The sequence below is a fragment of the Staurois parvus genome, unplaced genomic scaffold (genome assembly GCF_062004578.1).
Source record: "Staurois parvus isolate SC_StPar_1 unplaced genomic scaffold, SC_StPar_1.0 ptg000423l, whole genome shotgun sequence".
NCBI lineage: Eukaryota > Metazoa > Chordata > Amphibia > Anura > Ranidae > Staurois > Staurois parvus.
Window position 1 is genome coordinate 4,354,394 of NW_028318219.1, and position 13,736 is coordinate 4,368,129.

Below are 13,736 nucleotides of genomic sequence, written 5' to 3' on the forward strand. Positions count from 1 at the left end.
CCACTGACACCAATGATGGAGCACTATTCCTTCCTCTGACACCAGTGTCGGGGGTATAATTTCTCCCACAGATACCAGTGATAGAGCACTAGTCCACCCCTACATACCAACAATGGGGTGCCATTCCTCCCACTGCTACCAGCTATGTGGCACTATTCCCCTCACTTACCCCTATGATAGGAAACTATTCCTCCCACTGACACCAATGATGGGGCACTATTTCTTCTGCTGACACCAGTGTTGGGGGCACTATTTCTTCTGCTGACGCCAGTGTTGGGGGCACTATTCCTTCCTCTGACACCAGTGTTGGGGGCACCATTTCTCCCACAGATACCAAATGATGGGACACGATTCCTTCCCCAAATACCAACAATAGGGCACCAATTCTCCCACTGGTAAAAAACAATGGGGCACTATTCCTCCCACTGACACCAATTATGGGGCCCTATTCCTCCCACTGACACTAATTATGGGGCCCTATTCCTCCCAATGACACCAATGATGGGGCATTATTCCTCCCAATGACACCAATGATGGGGCATTATTCCTCCCACTGATACTAACAATGAGACACTATTTCTCCCACTGACACCAGTGATGGGGCAATATTCCTTCCTAGTTCAGCCATTGGAATGGCTGTGCCGTGATGATGTCAGTCATGTACATGCACATGGGAATCACTATCTCAGTGTGCTGGCAATGCAGAGCACAGTGTGCATGTGACGGTGATGTCACTGTATGCTTCAACTGTGAATATCTCCTAAATGGTACCAGTTTAGCAGATATTCACATTACCTATAGGCTTACCTTTAGGTACAAGGTCATTAGCAGAGTTTGCTACCGCTTGTATACTATTGAAGCGTATCAATACAAAAAGGGATTTTATTTGCACCTGGTTTTGAAAAAGCACCTGCATCCTTTTCAGCCCCTTTATAATCATGTTTTGAAACTTTGAGAACCCATTCACAATGCTAATCACACAAGAACATGATGCATGTTCCTATGCGATTCACATGCACTTCTGTGCAATTTCAGCTCATTAATTTTGGACTACTTGGAAATGCACTGTAACCGCTTTTGTACCACGCACTGCATTAGCAACCTGCATTTGGGTGTCGTTAAGATTGCACTGACAACCGCTGCAGATTGCAAGGGTAGTGAATGCTGAATAAGGTACACGAAATCTGCATGTCAGGTGGGTTTCTCACTTGGCATTCTATTGTGAACAGGCTCTTAGTCATATTATTATTATTATTATTATTATTATTATTAATAACGACTTGCCCTCCAGAGGATTTACCCCCCTTCCTCACCAGGCCATTTTTTGCGTTACGGCGCTGTGTTACTTTAACTGACCATTGCGCGGTCATGCAACGCTGCACCCAAATTAAATTTACGTCCTTTTTTCCCATGGCTGTTTCTACTATAACTGGAATATTTAGAGGCAGGGTCTGAACGGGCATGGATGTTATTACTATAACTGGCATATTTAGAGGCAGGGTCTGGACAGGCATGGATGTTATTACTATAACTGGCATATTTAGAGGCAGGGTCTGAACGGGCATGGATGTTATTACTATAACTGGCATATTTAGAGGCAGGGTCTGAACGGGCATGGATGTTATTACTATAACTGGCATATTTAGAGGCAGGGTCTGGACAGGCATGGATGTTTCTACTATAACTGGAATATTTAGAGGCAGGGTCTGGACAGGCATGGATGTTATTACTATAACTGGCATATTTAGAGGCAGGGTCTGAACGGGCATGGATGTTTCTACTATAACTGGAATATTTAGAGGCAGAGTCTGAACGGGCATGGATGTTATTACTATAACTGGCATATTTAGAGGCAGGGTATGGACAGGCATGGGTGTTATTACTATAAATGGCATATTTAGAGGCAGGCTCTGGAGGGGCATGGGTGTTATTGTTATAATTGGCATATTTAGAGGCAGGGTCTAGACGGGAATGCGTGTTATTGTTATAACTGGCATATTTAGAGGCAGGGTCTGGACAGGCATGCGTGTTATTACTATAACTGGCATATTTAGAGGCAGGGCCTGGACGAGCATGGGTCCTATTATTATAACTGGTTATATTTAGAGGCAGGGTCTGGACAGGTATGAGTGTTATTGTTATAACTGGCATATTTAGAGGCAGGGTCTGGACGGGCATAAGTGTTATTATAACTGGCATATTTAGAGGCAGGGTCTAGACAGGCATGAGTGTTATTGTTATAACTGGCATATTTATAGGCAGGGTCTGGACGGGCATAGGTGTTATTATAACTGGCATATTTAGAGGCAGGGTCTGGATGGGCATGGGTGTTATAACTGGCATATTTAGAGGCAGGGTCTGGATGGGCATGATTATTACTATAACTGGCATATTTAGAGGCAGGGTCTGGAGAGGTATGGGTGCTATTATTATAACTGGCATATATAGAGGCAGGGTCTAGACGGGCATGGGTGTTATAACTGGCATATATAGAGGCAGGGTCTAGACGGGCATGGGTGTTATTATAACTGGCATATTTAGAGGCAGGCTCTGGACGGGCATGGGTGTTATTATCATAACTGGCATATTTAGAGGCAAGGTCTGGAAGGGTGTGGGCGTTATTTGGGTGTGCCCACGCTGAAAGTGGGCAAGCGAAATATGGACTGTCTGGGTGGGGATAAATGTGTCCTGGAAACAGCAAGCATCATATATATGTCAGTAATACTTCATGTTTTAGACTTCCTAGGTGAATACTGCAAACAGCAATATGTGGAATGTAGGATGTCCATCCAAAGCAAATAGTCTAATATACAAAGGAGTTGCCTTTCTTAGGAGGCCAGAACGCACTGCCAGGATAATCTAAACAGCAACTTATATATCGCAAATTACTTTGGAATACTCCTGGTTGTCACAAACTGTGGTGATACTGAAAAAGTCCAGAGATCCAGCTGCTGTCAGACTATTCAATGTGACAGTAAACTCTAGTTTAAAAAAATAAACTCTATTCATGTATGTATTCCTAATTCAGGAAAGTCCCTTCTATCTTTCAGCGTCCTCCAAATCTTCAAAATACTGTTTTTGCTGCTGCGATCTGACTTCCTGTTTAGGGTGGCTACGTTCACTCTTCATAGTTCCACTGTAGGAATGTAGCCACTCTTGCTCACTCACAAAATGGACTATGAGATGTGTAGTGGGTATAGAGCAATGCGCATGTTGCTAATTTGCACTGCTTGTTCCAAACAAATGGAAGTATGCATATATGTGGCCTCTCGGCGGGTGGGCCTTAACTCTGAGAAGCCGAATATATGCGTAACAGAATATAAACACAGCTGTGCTGAGAACGCTTGCCCTGCGCACTCCCGCACACTTAACAGCAGCTAATGGAAAGCTCCTGATCACTACTTGTGATTGAGAGCTTTCCGATCATGTGACTGCTGAGACAGCCAATCACAGTAGTCACATAATCAGAAGCCCCATTCCATCTCCCGGCATCAGAAACCCCTTAAAAGGGGTTAAGGGGTTAAGGGCCCATTCATGCTAGACGCATTCTTAGGGCATTAGCTGGTGTCCCTTTGCCAGGCGGTAAGGGGGGCAGTGCAATATGCTGGTTTAGTGAATAAATAGAAACACACAGCCCCATGGCCTGGGATGGCAAGACACACCCCTGTTTCTCCCCTCTTCCTTCTCCAAGCTAACAGACTGGCTTTAGTCTGCACTGTCCACTGTTGACTCTTTCCTGTGCAGACTGGACGTTCAGGAAAGCAGTGCTGGGAGGGCAGGAGCCAGCAGCACTGAAAGTTGCAAACTGCAAGTGCTGGGGTGAGAATTTAAAAAAATAGTCTACTGGGGAAAGTCTATTTTTTTGTGCTTAATGTGTTAAACTAAAAAAAAAACACTGTGGGTTTGATACTACTGTAACCTTTTTACTGCCACCGACAGGGGCGTTTACACACATACCCAGCGGCTGCAGATGCAGGGAGTGTGTGACAGAGCAATGTTGGCTATCAGATGGAAGTGATCCGGTGGCTGTGCAGCCACCAGCTTGCTTTTGCTCACCTACATTTGTGTCGTTCACACACCCTCTCCTGCAAGTGCCCCTGTCCTGTTTCCTTCACTTCTAAGTTCTGGTGTCACTTTCCCCAGTATGGCTGGGGAAGAAGCTAATGAAGTGTGATCTGTACTCCACACCTGTCACCACAAACTGCATCATCTAGGTGACTTTTTGCCCCCTATGTGATGAAAAAAAAGTTCAGTAGTAAAAAAAAAAATGTAATAAAAGGTGTAAAATATAAAAGTTACACTCAAGCACTTAAAATCCCCCCCAAAAACAATTTTTTGGCCCCCCCAACCTCACATATACACATGTATGAACGTAAATGCATGTGTGGGGGGCGCTTGCATATGAAAACCTTTTCATATCACTGCATGCTGGTGTGACCGATTATTCATGGTTATAGCAAAACTGATCACCTGTAGGAGATTTTAAATCATCGCCTACGGAAAATATAGGGAACTGAAGTTTGTTGACATTTCACAGGCACATGCAATTTTAAGGCTTGATATGTCAGGTATCTATTTACATGGTGCAACCTCATCTTTTATAGTTTATAAAAAAATTGGGTAATATACTATGTGTAAATGCTCCACCCAAAATGGGAAGTTCCGCTTTAAGGACTGCTCCCCATTAAGGATTGGCACCTTTGTGGGGTGGGTACCCGAATTTGACAGGTACCCACTCCCACTTCCGGTCTGATCGCCTAGGCGATCGGAAGCAGAAGGTGTCCTCCCTCCCACCCTCCCTGTAGTCTTTTGGGACACGTGACAGGTCCCAGAAGACTACAGGACCATTCATGAAGTGCAGCGCTACTCGCACATGCTCAGTGGGTACCCGGCTGTGAAGCCACAAGCTATCACAGCCGGGTGCCCACACTGAAGATGATGGCCTGGAATACAGGGAGGCCAGTGAAACGGGCTGCTGGACACACACCGTGGGACCGAGGGACAGGTAAGTGGCCGGTTTTTAAAAGTCAGCAGCTACAGTTTTAGTAACTGCCGACTTATTTTTTGACAGGGTGAGTGAAACTCCGCTTTAACATTAACTTTAGCGCATCTTTTACTGAAAGTTTGCATATCCTAAACCGTTGTGCTGATATCGTGTGACATAGAAAATTAGAACTACCACTATTTTATTCTCCAGGGTGTCTTCTTTCAGAAACTATACAGTGTTTTGGAGGTTTATGTTATCATCAGGCCTAAAATTACATTTTAAATGTGTGCAAAAAAATGCAAAAACGGCTTTGGTAGCAAAAAGGTTAAAACCTTCATTTTTTTAAGCAGTTGCAGTAACAGATTTATTTTCTTTTTCTTTATTTAAAAAAAAAAAAGAAAAAAGATTAAACTGTATGAACATAAAAAACGGACTGCTGTAAGCATCGCTGCCAGTGTTATATGGTTTGTCCCAACTGCCACTTTTGCAGGGAGACTCAAAAAACAAAGAGTGCAATATTATTGTATTATTGCTATATATATATATATATATATATATATATATATATATATATATATATATAATTTTTTTTTTGCTCATAGTTCTACTCTACAGGCTTGTAAAAAAAAAAACCTGTACAAGCTTTGCCATAGTGTCATACATACAAAAGCATCAGTATATGTAGACAAGCACATTAAACTCCGATACCTACACAGCACACTGTCCTTATGTGCCATTCTGAATGTAGAGATATGTACAAATGGGGGCAGATAGAGGCTCAGAATAAAAGCATGCAGATACTCCCCCATTATCTCTGCCCTCAGGCTGATAAACTGGCCAGTTCCTCAAGAGACCCCCACAGAGCCACATGAAAGACTGTCTGAGCCCTAACCCTGACCCCCAGGGTCACTGGTTCATGACCTCGCAGTCACCCGGTCACAAGTGGAGAGGGAGGTCTGCTGGCAGCAATTAGAAGTATCCTAGGCCCAAGGTGTCAGTGATATTATAAGAGCATTGGGCCATGTCACAATGTTACACTTCATCCTATGTTATCATTTAACTGACACCTGATAGCAGAGCAGTCACTGACCCCCAGGGGGCACAATCAGAGCTCATTGAATGGGGCTCCTCTGAATGCAGATTGTTTGCAGAGTTCAGGCTTATCAGAGGGTCAGCAATGTACATTGGAAGCAGGGGGCTGCTATGTAGATTGGAGGCCATGGACAGCTTGATTTTCAGCTGATTTCTGCTGTAGTGGCCAGAATTTGAGCTGTGGGTGGCCCTGCAATTGACAAAAGCCAGTTTAAAAATTCAGCTGAGCTGGGTGAAATTTTTTGGCTGATTAGTGATGGCATCCTATTGGACCAGGCCATTGTAGTAAGGCAGCCGTGGGTGCCGCAGATTCTTGTATACCTTTTTCAACATTTTCAACACAGAGGAACCCTTGAAAGAACTTTCCGGTCTCAAGGACCCCTACTAAAGATGACTATATTTACAGCTCATGATACATTAGTGTGATGGTCAGTGGGAAGAATGTTCCTTACATTTGTGATCATTGGGAAGAATTACCCCCTTACAGGTAGCTAAAAAGATCAATGGTGTCAGTGGGAATGTATCTGAGAGGCAGAAATTGCTCATTGCTCAAGGAACCCCTAGCAACCTCTGGAGGAACCCTTGGGATGCATGAGACCCAGGTTGAGAAACCCTGCTGTCTACAATAGCCAGCAGTAAGGATTCCTCGATCCACTCTATTAGCACAGATGGGGGAATCCATTGACTGTCCAATGACTGTTGGATGAACAAGAGAAAATTGAGCCTTGTATGGCTACAGAGAAACTTGTGCAAAGCGTAGTGGATCCTTCTTAAAACAGATCAGGTTGGCTTTTTCTGGTAAGTCCTTTCAGTGTGGAGGGAGATCCACTGCAAAGAAGGATTTTTTGTTCAGCTTTGTTGGAATACCATGCTCCTGTATTTTGAGCAACAGCCAAATTATTCAGCAGATATATATTCTTCAACCAGTAGATGGCAGTGTTTAAAGGTTTGTTGCAGCATCTATGGTATATTTCAGGGGTACTGAATAAAATTCAAGGAGATCTGGTCACTAAAATTTTCTTCTGGCCGAGGTCCGACTAGGGTGTGCCCATCACTGTGCTCCCTTACATTAGGTGTCGCCATCAGAGTGCAACTTTACATCATGTATTCCCATCACATCAGGTGTGCTCATCAGAGTGCTCCTTTACATCAGTTGTCCCCATCAGACTGCCCCTTTACATCAGGTATCACCATCACAGTGCTACCTTACATCAGGTATTCCTTTCAGAGTGTCCCCTTACACTCAAAGTACCCCTTTCCATCATATTTCCCCATCGGAGTGCCCCTTTACATCATATTCCCCATCAGACTGCCCCTTTCCATCACATGTGCCAATCAGACTGCCCCTTTCCAAAGTATGTGCCCATTTGTGCCCTCTTAACATAACATGTGCCCATCAGAGTGCCCCCTTAACATAAAAGATGCCCATCAGAGTGCCCCTTAACATAAAATGGGCCCATCAGAGTGCCGCTTAACATAAAATGTGCTTGTCAGAGTGCCCCTTAACATAAAATGTACCCTTCCGTGGTTCAGCCTGGTGCCCCGGCACCCGCAAATCAGCCTGATACCCTGATGCCAGATGACTCGGTGCCCGCTGTTTTGCCAGATGACTCGATGCCCGCAGTCTTGCCAGATGACTCGATGCCCGCAGTCTTGCCAGATGACTCGGTGCCCGCAGTTTTGCCAGATGACTCGGTGCCCGCAGTCTTGCCAGATGACTCCGTGCCCCCAGTCTTGCCAGATGACTCAGCGCCCGCAGTCTTGCCAGATGACTCGGCGCCCGCAGTCTTGCCAGATGACTTGGTGCCCGCTGTCGAGCTTAAAGCCCTAATGCCCGCAGTCTTGCCAGATGTCTCGGCGCCCGCAGTCTTGCCAGATGTCTTGGCGCCCGCAGTCTTGCCAGATGACTCCGTGCCCCCAGTCTTGCCAGATGACTCGGCGCCCGCAGTCTTGCCAGATGTCTCAGTGCCCGCAGTCTTGCCAGATGACTCGGCGCCTGCAGTCTTGCCAGATGACTCGGCACCCGCTGCTCCGCCTGTTGGCCCTGCGCCCGCTGCTCCGCCTGGTGGCCTGGTGCCCGCTGCTCCACCTGGTGGCCCGGTGTTCAGCCTTATGTGCCTCTGTCCGGTGCCCAGCCTGACGTGCCCGTCCGGTGCCCAGCCTGACGTGCCCCTGTCCGGTGCCCAACCTGATGTGCCTCTGCCCGCTGCGCAGCCTGGTGTGCCAGTCCTTGATATCCCGCCAGTTACCGGACCCTGGCGGTGGAACATTTTGCCCATTTAGGACTGTTTGGAGCATCCTGAGGCCGCTCCTTGAGGGGGGGGGTACTGTCAGGAATGGACTCGCCAATAGTGGTGGGACTCACCTGCCTTGTGGGTTGTAGTACCAGGGCTGGCCAGCGGGTGCTCTCAGCAACCAGAGGCTCACTCCTACAATGAGCCATCACCTGAAACTAATTAACCAGGTGTATTTAAGGAATGGCCAGGCCTGTGTTCAGGGCCTTGGTGTATGTTTCCCATGAGCCCCTGTACCTGCATCCTTTCTGCTTCCTGCCTGATCCTGATTCTGCTTAATCCTGATTCTGCATGAACTCTGCCTGTCCTGACCTCGGCTATTCCTGACTACGCTTCTGCCTGCTCCTTGTACCTCGCTGCCCGCACGATACCGACCCGGCCTGCCTGACTACGCTCACTTCACCCGACGATCCATCCATCCCGCACGGATCACTTCAGTAAGTCTGCCTGCCTCTTCCCATCAGACTCCGTTCCCACACTCCCCTGCCAGTACTCTCTACCACAGCCGGACGCACTCAGGGGTCGCGACCTGGTTCCAGTCTGCACCAAGTCCATCCCCACCATCAGGGGCCCTGGTGAACAGCAGGCTGGGACTTAGACCCCGCGCCCTGAGGAAATCCGTGCTGTGGGCTCGGCCTGCCTGACCACTCCACCTCACCAGCCCTGACTGCCCTTGTCTGTGTACATTCTGTTATCAGTTGGAGGTTTGGTTTTGTTATATTGTGCGTTTGTATTTGTGTTGTACCTTTAATAAATTATATTGTTTACTATACCTGAAGCCTGCATTTCCCTGTGTCAGTCCACACACTTCTGGTCATACCTAGAATCCTGACACCACCATTTAGTGACCACTGGTATAATCTATGACTTTTCTCTGAATAAAAAGTTTCCTGTTTTCTTCTTGCAGTAAAGCAGAAAAACACGTGGATTGTGCACTGTCTGTTCTATATACAGAATTTCTAACAAGCTTTAAGCACCATTATGTCACTGCCTGCAGTGGTTCCCAGGCTCTTCCATTCCCCCAGGGGAGCATGGGACCATGGTAAGTGGTCAGGACAGCTCCCTGCAGAGGAGATGGAGGAACAACCACTCCCCCATCTCCTCCGTAACAAATGCACCCGGAAGCGAAGGGGATTTTGTCAACTCCGGTTTCAGAGCTGTCATTCCCTTACTGTTACAAGCCAGGGCAGCATCTAACCAAGCACAATCTGTGCTTGGTTAGTTGCTTTGGAGGGCAGAGGAGACATCAGGGGTCTAATAGACCCCTGATGTCTCCATAAATAGTATCTGCCCAAAGTGTTCACAAGTGGGCTTGTGATAGCAATAGAGTTCATTTAATTTTTTTTTAAATCAAATAAATAATATTCGTTAAAAAATAAACGGCATCCTTGTACCCCCGTGCATACAGTATGTGCAAATGAACGCATAGGTCTAGCACGTATGTGTAAATGGTGATTTCAACAGACATGTGAGGTAACGCCGCAAACATTGGAGTGAGAGCAATCATTCTAGGGTCTTAATTCATGATTAACTCTAAACTGATAATCTGTAAATGCTTTTAAACGGTCACCTATGGACAATTTTGGGTATTGTAGTTTATTGCCATTTTACTGGCATATGCAGGTTTAAATGTTTGGTATCTATTTACTCAACACAATGTCATCTTTTATATTTTACCAAACATTGGGTATTATTTTGTGTTTGTGTGCACTAAAGTTCATTTTATAGTATCTTTTTCAGCAAATGTGCCTTTTGATAAATGGCTGCCTTAAATATCACATGACAGAAAAAACGCAACATCCACTATTTTATTCTCCAGGGCCTCTGCATTCAGAAAATCTATCATATTTTTTGGGGTTCTAAGTAATTTTCTAAGCATGCTTGACCTACATACAGTTGTGTTCAAAATAATAGCAGTCAGACATCACTAACCGGATCAATCACTGTTTTTGGTAGAAATATTCCTACATGGCAAATAATTTACTAGCAGGTGTAGTAGAGTAATAGAAATCCAACAGACCCAACAGTCATGACATGCATGCTGCTGATTCTGCGTAATTGAATCACTAATTGAAAGGGGCATGTTCAAAATAAGAGCAGTGTGTAGTTCTATTAGTGAGGTCATTCATTCTTTGAAAAACAGGTGGCAATTATTGCCCTTATTTAAGGAAGGAAGGCAGCAAATGTTGTACATGCTGGTTACAACGCATTTCTCTCTGAAATTCTGAGTAAAATGGGTCGTTCCACACTTTGTTTAGAAGAACAGCGTACCTTGATTAAAAAGTTGATTGGAGAGGGGAAAACATATAAAGAAGTGCAGAAAATGATAGGCTGCTCAGCTAAAATGATCGCAAATGCTATAAAATGGCAACCAAAACCTGAAAGACGTGGAAGAAAGCGAAAAACTACCATTCGAATGGATAGAAGAATAGCCAAAATGGCGCGGACTCAGCCAACAATCAGCTCCAGGAAGATGAAAGAAGGTGTAAAGTTCCCTGTGAGGACTGTTACAATTAGAAGACGCCTATGTGAAGCCAAGCTATCTGCAAGAAGCCCCCGCAAAGTCCCACTGTTATAAAAAAGACATGTGCTGAAGAGGTTACAATTTGCCAAAGAGCACATTGACTGGCCTAAAGAGAAATGGCGCAACATTTTGTGGACTGATGAAAGTAAGATTGTTCTTTTTAGGTCTAGTGGCCGGAGACAGTTTGTCAGACGACCCCCAAACACTGAATTCAAGCCACAGTACACTGTGAAGACAGTGAAGCATGGTGGTGCAAGCATCATGATATGGGGATGTTCCTCATACTACGGTGTTGGGCCTATTTATCGCATACCAGGGATCATGGATCAGTTTGAATACGTCAGAATACTTGAAGAGGTCATGCTGCCTTATGCTGAAGAGGAAATGCCCTTGAAATGGGTGTTCCAACAAGACAAAGACCCCAAACACACCAGTAAACGTGCAACATCTTGGTTCCAGACCAACAAGATTGACGTTATGGAGTGGCCAGCCCAATCCCCGGATCTTAATCCAATAGAAAACTTGTGGGGTGACATCAAAAATGCAGTTTCTGAGGCAAAACCAAGAAATAGAGAAGAACTGTGGAATGTCGTCCAATCATCCTGGGCTGGAATACCTGATCACAGGGGCCAGAAGTTGGGTGACTCCATGCAACACAGATGTACAGCAGTTCTCAGAAACAGTGCGACTACAACCAAATATTCATTAAGTGATTCAAAGGAAAGCAAAATCTTCAAACATTTTTCAGTTTATATAGTGAATGTTTGAGTTTGTAAAGAACAATACAAACACTGCGGTTTTCTTGAAGCGTCTAATATTCACTTTTCTTCAATTATTTTAGAGGAAAAACACAAATTTGATCTATTTTTCTTCATGTTTTGATTTAGAATAGAATGTGTCATGTTCCCAATGCATTTGTGTGTATGGAAATAAAAGCTATTAGAAGGATTTTGAGCTTTATTCACTTTTTTCAACACACTGCTATTATTTTGAACACAACTGTATGTATTGAGCAAATAGAGATGCTGCTGGGTCAGTTCAGTAAATAATTACTAGTGATGAGCTGAATACACCTGGGTTTGGTTCATGCAGAGTTTGGCCAACCCCATTGTGCTGAATCCATTGACGTCAAGGACATGGGAGGCTGGCCATTGCCCTGGGGTACATGTTCCAAAGCCAAAATTTTGTTTTATGGGGAGCAGCAATTTTAGTAATGTTTAATGTGTTACTAAACCCAGGACCCTGCATTTACTATATTTGGTCTCCCACAGTACACAGAACATGGAAATACAATTATTTTAATAAATTTAAACTGCTATATACCTTTTCTCATCAGCAGTTAGAGCAGTCTTGTGACTTCTATCAGTGTATAGCAGAGCACTGGTTAAAGCTTGTAGGAGGAGTTTTCATTCTCTTTTGATTGTCCTTTGAGGCATAACCCCTGACCCTCTGTCTGGACAGTGCTAACTGACCCTGTGCTGATCAAATGCACTCTCCCAAGAACCAAAAAAAAAATTCTCTAGCAATACACACCAAACTGAGCATGTGCAACTTGTCCCAATGCTCTGTTCTATCAGGAGATGGATTGGAGACGGTAGAAGAAGGGGAGGATCAGAGGAGTCAGGATCAAACATCATTTATATACAATGTGGAGAATTAACCCCTTAGGTTCCACAGTGACCCTCCCTGTGAAGTGGCGCATCTATATAATGTATACAATCTACCACAGCAACATTGACATTTACAAAGAAAGTACTGTGTTTAAATTGCCGGCAAAATGACAGCTCCCTGCCTCTTTGTCCTGTTTGTAAACAAAGCAGCCCAGGATTTCCTTCATCTATATCAGGCCCTTATCCCAGATGTGGGTCTGCTGTAGGTGTTAAAGCATATCTATAATTATTATAATATAATCAAAATGTTAAATCATATAATAATTTCCACATTTTATTCCACCCCATCACATTTACTGCCTTGAACTCTGTAACAGATATTCACTATGCCCTGTGAGCAGGCACTGCTGTGTCACACATTTCACAGAGCCTGCCTTCTGAAGCACAGAGGTGCTGAGAGGAGGAGTTTCAGGAGGCGGAGTCAGTACAGGAACCACTGCTTGCAGGCAGCAAGGGACTATGGGAAATGTAGTCCTTAGATATTGAAAATAAACAAAGGTGAAGCTGCAAAGAAGTTGTGGAAAGGGACGGCAAGCAGACAGGCAGAATTCACAACATCAAAGGAGATTTTTCAAGTAAAATTATTGGATTGAGAAAAATTAACTATTGTTTGTATTGCAATACAATGCTGATGATATAAAATAAAAGTGTATACTGTGACCATAGATTTCCTTTAATGGGGGACACTCACAAAAAAAGGCAGTCCCTTAAAATGGATGCATTCTATGCATGAAGATAAAAAACTTCTGTGTGCAGCAGCCCCCTCTAAAACTGAACCCCCTTTCGATCCAGCAATGTGCATGTGAGCCACGGGTTTCCTGACTCTCTCTCTCCTCATTGGTTGAGACAGCGTTGGGAGCCATTAGCTCCCGCTACTGTCAATCACACCCAGTGAGCCAATGAGGAGAGAGCGGGGATCGCGGACGAGCCTTGGCTGTGTGTGAATAGTCAAAAAGCAACCCATGCAAAAAAAAAATGGTGTGCCCCCCCCAAATTCATAGTACACCCCCATGAAAAAATCAAGAAAGGGAATGTGGGGTACCCCCAAAAAATTTGTAGCTGACCCTTGCCTGGGCATACTGCCTGGCTGGCTTGGAAAGAGGGGAGGGGAGGGTGACAGCATGTAGCCCATCCAAAATCATAAGCCAAATGCCCTTGACACGAGGGGT